This window comes from Nicotiana sylvestris, chromosome 8 (genome assembly GCF_000393655.2).
Source record: "Nicotiana sylvestris chromosome 8, ASM39365v2, whole genome shotgun sequence".
Classification (NCBI taxonomy): domain Eukaryota; kingdom Viridiplantae; phylum Streptophyta; class Magnoliopsida; order Solanales; family Solanaceae; genus Nicotiana; species Nicotiana sylvestris.
In genome coordinates, this window is record NC_091064.1 from 138,333,639 (window position 1) to 138,342,432 (window position 8,794).

The following is an 8,794-nucleotide window of genomic DNA, read 5'->3' on the forward strand; positions in this document are numbered from 1 at the left end:
AGGATTATTATATCACTATATTGTACCATCCGGGAAAGGCCAACATGGTAGTCGATGCTTTGAGCCGAAAGGTGGTGAGTGTGGGGAGTTTGGCATATATTCTAGTTGGGGAGAGACCTCTTGCAGTTGATGTTCAGGCCTTGTCCAATCGGTTTGTGAGGTTAGATATTTCGGAGCCCAGTCGGGTATTGGCTTGTGTGGTTTCTCGGTCTTCCTTATATGATCGCATCAGAGAGCGCCAGTATGATGATCCGCATTTGCTTGTCCTTAAGGAAAGAGTTCGGCATGATGATGCCAGAGATGTGACCATTGGTGATGATGGGTTGTTGAGGATGCATGGCCGGATTTGCGTGCCCAATGTGGCTGGGCTTTGGGAGTTGATTTTGGAGGAGGCCCATAGCTCGTGGTATTCCATCCATCCGGGTGCTGCGAAGATGTATCAGGATTTGAGGCAGCACTATTGGTGGAGAAGAATGAAGAAAGATATTGTGAGATTTGTAGCTCGGTGTCTCAATTGTCAGCATGTGAAATATGAGCATCAGAGATCGGGTGGCTTGCTTCAGCTGATGTATATTCTTGAGTGGAAGTGGGAGAGGATCACTATGGACTTTGTTGTTGGAATTCTACGGACTTTGAGGAAGTCCGATGCTCTTTGGGTGATTGTTGATCGGCTGATAAAGTTCGTGCACTTCATTCCTGTGTGTACTACCTATTCTTCAGAGCGGTTGGCAGAGATCTATATTTGGGAGATTATTCGTTTGCATGGTGTCCTAGTTTCCATCATTTCAGATAGGGACACTCAGTTTACATCACATTTTTGGAGGTCTGTGCAGCGAGAGTTGGGTACTCAATTTGAGTTGAGCACAGCTTTTCACCCTCAGACGGACAGGTTGTCCGAGCGCACTATTCAGATATTGGAGGACATGTTGCGTGCTTGTGTCATTGATTTCGGAGGGTCATGGGATCAGTTTCTACCACTTGCAGAGTTTGCTTATAACAACAGCTACCAGTCGAGTATTCAAATGGCTCCATATGAGGCTTTTTATGGGAGGCGGTGTAGATCTCCAGTTGGTTGGTTCGATCCCGGTGAGGCTAGGCTATTGGGGACAGACTTGGTGCAGGATGCCTTAGAAAAGGTGAAGGTGATTCGGGAGAGGCTTCATATAGTACAATCGAGGCAAAAGAGTTATGCTCACAGGAAGGTCCGGGATGTGTCCTACATGGTTGGCGAGAAGGTTCTATTGAAGGTTTCACCCATGAAGGGTGTTATGAGATTTGGGAAGAAAGGGAAATTGAGTCCTCGGTTCATTGGGCCTTTTGAGGTGCTTCAGAGGATTGGGGAGGTGGCTTATGAGCTTGCTTTGCCACCCAGCTTGTCGAGTGTGCATTCGGCATTTCATGTTTCTATGCTCCGAAAGTATATTGGGGATCTGTCTCATGTTCTGGATTTTAGCACGATTTGGTTGGATGATGATTTGACCTATGATGTGGAGGCAGTAGCTATTTTGGGTCGTCAGGTTCGAAAGTTGAGGTCAAAGGATATAACTTCAGTTAAAGTGCATTGGAGAGGTCGGCCCATGGAGGAGGCTACCTGGGAGACTGAGCAGGAGATGCAGAGCAAATATCCTCACCTGTTTGAGGCTTCAGGTATGTTTCTTGATTCGTTCGCGGACGAACGTTTGTTAAGTTGGGGAGGATGTGACGACCCGACCCGTCGTATCATGAGTTACCACTCCATTTTCCCTATTCCTGCTTCGTTATACTTTGTTTATCTGTGTTATGTGGTATCGGGTTGGTTGGATAAAGTTCTGAAAGGATTTGGTAAGGTTTGAGACACTTAGTCTCTTTAGAGTGAGTTTAAGTTGGAAAAGTCAATCGGATGTTGACTTATGTGTTAGAGGGCTCGGATGTGAGTTTCAATGGTTCGGTTAGCTTCGGGAGGTGATTTGTGACTTAAGAGAGTGATCAGAAGAATTTTGGAGGTTCGTAGTAGATTTAGGCTTGAATTGGCGAAGTTGATATTTTGGCGATTTCCGGTTGGTAGGCGAGATTTTGATATAGGGGTCGAAAAGGAATTCTGAGAGTTGGTAGTAGTTTCGTTGTGTCATTTGGGATGTGTGTGCAAAATTTCAGGTCATTCGGATGTGGTTTGGTTGAGTTTTTGATCAAAAGCGGAATTTCGAAGATTTTAGAAAATTTGGATTGAATCCGATGTGTTTTGGCTGATTTGATGTTGTTTGAGGTGTTTTGAAGATTGTTACAAGTTTGAATAAGGTAATATGATATGTTTGTGCTTTTGGTTGAGGTTTCGAGGGCCTCGGGGTAATTTTGGAAAGTTAACGGGAAGTTTGGATTGTTGTTGCAACTGTTGAATTGCTGCTTCTGGTATTTTCACACCTGCGGATTGGGGACCGCAGGTGCGGTGCCGCATATGCGAGAGAGTGGCCATAGAAGCGACCAGAGGTATGTTTGATTGGGACCACAGAAGTGGCTAGGTGAACCGCATCTGCGATGTCGTAGATGTGGGCGAGGAACCGCAGATGTGGATGGCTGGGAACTAAAGTGATTCCGCAGAAGCGGACGTTGAACTGGAATTGTGGTACCGCAGAAGCGGGTATGGGACCGCAGATGCGAAAAGGTCTGGGCAGAAGGTATAAATTGTCTTCTTCGCAAAATTTTGCTAAGTTTATCATTTTTGAAGACGGGAAAGAGGCTAAGGCATAGGATTTCGAGAGGAATCAAAAGATATTAGTTGGGTAAGTTCCCTAAGCTTAATTACTTGGGTTTAAGATCACTTTTCCATTGTTTAATCGTGGTTTTAGTGGAGATTAAGGAAGAAAATTTGGGGATTAGGGATTGAGATTAAGAGACCTTTAAATTGGGATTTGAGGGGTCATTTGGACTATAATTTCAGTGTTCTTGATATGTATAGACTCGTGGAAGGATAAGGAATCTATTAGTGTAAAAATTATCGAATTCCAAGACGTGGGCCCGGGAGTCGGGTCTTGGTAATTTTGGGATTTGTGTCGTATATTGATTATTTTCGCTTGAGCTTCGTTCCTTTAGCATATTTTGACGTCCTTGTTCTGATTTTGGATAGATTCGATGCGAGTGGAGGCCGATTCGAGGGGCAAAGGAGTCGCGAGCTAGAGATTTGATCGGTTCGAGGTGAGTACTGATTGTAAATGATGTTCTGAGGGCTTGAAACCCCGGATTGCTCATCGTAGTGCTATATTGAGGTGAGGCACACACTTGATGACAGGCGTGGGGTTGTGCACTATTGGGGATTGTGACTTGGTCCATCCCGACTAATGATTTTACTGCGTATTTGACTGAAATCTATTTGTTATCATCATTATTTGGGCTGAATGTCATATTTGGGTTGTGTGCCAACTATTTGAACCCTTCGGGGATTTTTACTGGTATTTCCTCACTGTTTTGACTTTATACTTGAACTCAATCATGTTATTTTCCACTGTTTTTCATACTCAGCCATGTTTACTCAGTTTTAATACTTTAATGATATTTTAAATAATGTTTGGGCTGAGAAACACATGTTGTACTATTGCCCGAGTGGCTTGCGAGGATTTTGACTGAGTAAGGCTGAGGGCCTATGTTGTGAGGAAACATTTGATAGGTATTATGAGGCCGAGGGCCTGAGATATGTACGCCACGAGGTGGCTTGATTGATATGAGGCTGTGGGCCTAGTGATAATGCCACGAGGTGGCTTGATATTGCGCTTGGGCTGTAGGGGTCCCTCCAGTAGTCTGTACACCCCCAGTGAGCGCGGGTACCCATTGTGATATGAGATTAAGCCCGAGGGGCTGGTGTTGTTAATTGCCCGAGGGACTGGTACTGTTTTGAGATGTTTCCCGAGGGGCGAATTTGTTAATACTGTGCCCGAGGGGCAAGCCTTTATGTGTTTATTTTTCATATTTGTCTGCCAATTACCTGCTTAATTATTGAAAAAGGCTTTTCATGAAACTATATTTGAGTTAAAGGATTTTACCTACCTTTCACTGAATTACTGATTCTAAATGGTTTTACTGCTTCTTTATATAAAGTTTTGTGCCTTACGTGATTTCTTGCTTTCAGTCTTTATTTACATTTGTTACTCACTAAGTTGGAGTACTCACTTTACTCCTTGCACCCTGTGTGCAGATTCAGGCGTAGCTGGTTCTGCTCTCGAGTGCTGATCCCTCCAGCTTCAGGCGAACATTCGGAGTTCACGAGGTAGTTGTTGGCGTCCGTAGCCCCGTGTCTCTACTCCTTTATCACTTCAATCTTTTTTTAGACAGTTGCACTAGTTTATTGACTTAGCGGATTTGTATTATGACTTATAGATGCTCATGACTAGTGACACCCCGGTTTCGGGCTGTGTTGGGTTGTTCTTTCGCGTATTTATGACATTACTTGCTACTTTGAATCATTTTATCATGTTTCAACTGTTTCTTAATGCTTAACTGTTAATAATTGAAAAAAGAAAAGTGTCGACTGGACTTGTCTTCACGAGAGGCGCCATCACAACCGGATCCGGGTTTGGGTCATGACAATTGTACTATGTAATATGATCCTTAATGTGATAAAGGTCAGTTATCCAATTACCCCTTGATCTTGAATCGCAGTTATACAATTATATCTCCTACGATTGAGAGTACTAAGATGGAAATTTTTTTTATTTGCATCACCATCATTTAACCAGTCAATAAGTGACTTTAATTTCTAAAAATCCTCCTCAAGTCTAAGGATTTTCTTAAATTCCAGTGTTAATGTGCATTCTAGGTTATGTAAAAAGGTACTAGTCGGATAATTGATAGAGGATTGAATACCACTTAAACGAGCCATTATTTTCTTTTTACATTTAAATATATTACCAAAAGTTGATTTGTTCCATTCTTGTACTATAGTAGTGAATTTATTAATAGCAGGTATTAAATGTAAATTATCTAGCCATGCTTGTTGAACTACGGATGGAAATGTAGGATGTGTAGTCCAAATAGTTTCAAAGCGAATTTTTTTTATGAGGTAATGGGCAATGTTGTAGTTCTAATTTAATAGGACAATGATCTGAGTGGGTACGGGGAAGATGTGTAACCAATGCATCAGGGTATTGTTTTAGCCAATCATAATTAGCCATAATACGATCAATACGTTCAAGTATATTACTACTATTATGCCTACCTTTCGTCCAGGTATAACGATTGCCTTTGTATCCTAAATCAGTTAAATGACAATAATTTATACAGTCTAAAATTTTAGTAGATCTTGAATTATTATTAGATAAACCACCAAATTTATCATCTGCGTGTAGTATTTCATTAAAATCACCACCTAAGAACCAATGGCCTTTATAATTATCATATACACACATTATATTATGCCATAATGATTGTCTATTTGCTAAGTCAGTACTAGCATATATGGCAGTAAATAAACATTTAAAAGTAAAAGGAATCACCTGAACATGGCAGTGGATTTCCTGCGAAGTGGTGGCCACTGGTTCCACATGAAGCACATCTGAAAACCATAATATAACAATGCCTCCAGACTAACCAATAGCAACAACCTCAATCATACAAGTGAAATTAAAATCCTCCTTGACTATTTAGTGGCTTTGACAGTGTGTTTCCAACAATACAACTAAAGATGGTCAATTGTAGTCAAGTAATGAACGAAAATTCCTTCTGAAATCATCTGACTGAGCACCCCTGCAATTCCAGATAATAAAATTCATATGATTATCGATTGGTTTAAGCAGTTCACTGCTCCTGTGATTCCTCTAAGTGTTTGGCTGTCCTGGTCGAAGAAGAAACGTGGGAAGTAGAAGCATTGCATACTTCCCCACGTCTAGATTTGTAGTTGCCTTAATCGAAATGATGTTGTTAGTAGATTCAGAGGACACCTTATGTATATTTTTCTTTCTTAATCCTCCTTCTGGACAAAGACCTTGATTTCATCGAGACATGCATGAACTGGACGTGTTTCTCTATTGTAAACGACTGCTGCTTCTAGTTCTGTTTGAAAGTTCAGGTCTTGTTCTACTGGATTAGGATTGTGGGGTGGTGACTAAGTTGGTGATGGAGTTGGGGGTTGGAGGTGTTACTGGTTCCGTTGGTGGTGTGTTTGGTTGTGGATCCCAGTAGGGTTGGATCCATGGGGTGGCATGAGTGGGATTGGGTTAAAAGGCATCTGAAGAATGTGTGAGTGAAGATAGAGTGGATCCCAGTATGGTGTTGGGAGAGGAAGTGGATGGTATGGTGCAAGATAAGGTGCTTGCATTATTGACCAGTTGTATTGTCCATATATTTCCGTACCTAATTGCATGCACTCCGCTACTAATTGTGCAAGGTCCCTTGGATGGTTGATGAGAATTATCACCTCTTGATGGTTGACTTCCATCGTGAAGGTTAGAGCGTGATTCTGTAATCCTGTCTCGATCCAAGAGGTGAGATGTGTTGGTGGATGAGGTGTTTGAGCAGTGTAGACAATTGTATTGGGCTCCATTATCAGATGTGGAAGAGGGAGAGAGTATGGATTGTGGTTGTGATGGAGATGATGAGTGGTCTGTCTGGTTGTATTTTGTGGTCTGCGTAGGTAATTGAGATTTTGGGAGAACATCTTTTAGATTGGTAGAATTGGAGAGTGGTTTGAGTGGAGTAATTGATTTAAGTGTATTAGGTTGGTCCAGATTTGAAAGAACTATAGAAGAAACTATATCAATGGTGGAGATGGGCGGTTGGATTGACTGATTTGTAGTTTGTGTGTTTGAGTGGTTTGGAGAGGTGAGGATACCATCATGACCTAGTTGCATGGGAGCTACAATAGGGTTAGGCAAAGATGATGGTATTTCGGGTGGTGGATAATTGGCTAGATTTTGTATTAGATTTTCTTGGGGTGGTGAATAAAGTATTTTTGGACAGTGTAGTATGCCTTGCATGTGAGATTGGCTAATGTGTCTATCTGCATGGCTTAGGATAGGTATTGACTGGTGTTCATTTTCTAATTGGTCCTAGTGAAAAGCTACTTGAGTGAAAATTAAGGGAGTTAATTGGCTATTTTCAGCAAGATTAGTAAAAGGATTACACTTATCAAAATCATTAGGAAGTAGTGTAGCAAATTTATTAGTGGTTAAAAGAGGAGTTATAGACGGTTTAGAGATATTCTTATGACTAGTAAGAGGATTAGTATTATTAATGGTTAATTTTGTAAAAGGAAGAATATTAGGAGTAGGTGACACATGCTTACCTGAAGAGTTTGTAGGATTAGCAGCCAAATTTTGCACTTATTGTAATTGATTTGCCTTATAAGAATTGGTATTCATGAATGTTTTTTTTGTGGGAAATTGCACTGTCTTCCATTCTTCAGTAGATGGAATGTGGTTATTAGAATGGTTAGGGTTAGGGATGGTTGATTGAGTGATGGTAGAGGTATCAGTATGATGTTCATCTTGAAATTGGTAGGTACAAGCTCTTTGATTGTGCCCCATCCGACCATACTTAATACACAACAAATTTAATCCTTCATAGAGGATATTTTGCTTATGATTTCCAATGTAAATATGTGTTCGTAATGGTTGATCCAATGGTATTTCAACACATAACCTGACAGATCTTCCTCTTGTTGCTGAGGAGGTGCAAGTATCAACAGTTAATAATTTTCCAATTTTGTTACCAACTTTCTGAATAATCTGAAAATCATAAAATTCAGTAGGCAATTCAGGTAATCGCAACCATATAGCAGAGTAATTGATTTTTGTTTCAGAAGCCATAAATTTTGGTTCCCATTGACGAACAGATAGAAAGTGATTTAAAATGAACCAAGGTCCATCATGTAATGCATGAATCTTATTTTCTTCCTTTTGAAATTTAAGAAGGAAAAAATCTGATCCTAAATCAATGAGGGGTAGATTTTCAGTAGGTTGTCATAAAGTATAAATTTTTTGCCTAGGTATTTGATGTGCAACCTTACGACCATAAACCTTAACAATTACTGTATGTTGCCATGGTTTGTAAATCCTATTTTTTTCTTCAAGAGAAAATGGAATGAAAGTAGAGGGATTAGTTGGTGCCTTCAGTTCATCATTAAACACCAATCCAAGGTTTAGTGGTTCATATTGGGTAGATGGTGTATGGATATCAGTATGAGTGGTTAGGGTATTTAGATACGATGTGGTATTAGAATGAGTAGGATTTTTTGTAGGTTCATGCGTATCAATAATCATGTTGGTATTTGGATTGTTATTGGAATTGGGTGGTGTAGTTGAATCCATAAGGATATCAGGTGGTTTAGGGGGTATGAAATGTGAAGATTCGTATTTTTGGAATTTTATGTAGAGTTTTTTTCATGAGTTCTCAGATTGATTTGGGGGTTTGAGGATGGAGTCATATAGAATACACTAAGTAAAAGTGAATATGCATATTATTTTTTTTTTAGAAATTGAGGTATATTATAATTCTGTAGTACTATATATATATATATATATATATATATATATATATATATATATATCTCATACCTAATCTCTCTTCCAAGTAAGTATACCTAATTCTCTTGTAAAATTCTAAAGCGTCAAGGGATGACTAAAAAGCCATTTGTGTTGTACAATTTGGGACCCCGTGCAGTCATGCATACACTTGTTTTGTGCCCTTTTTTCTCCACCATCAATCATACAACACTCAAGATACTTTTAACTTTTATCTTTTTCTTAACTATACATTTAAGTGGGAACTTAATATGGCCATCTTTTTAGTGTCCTAATTCTACAATTACTAAGAAAATTATTATTGTTGAAAG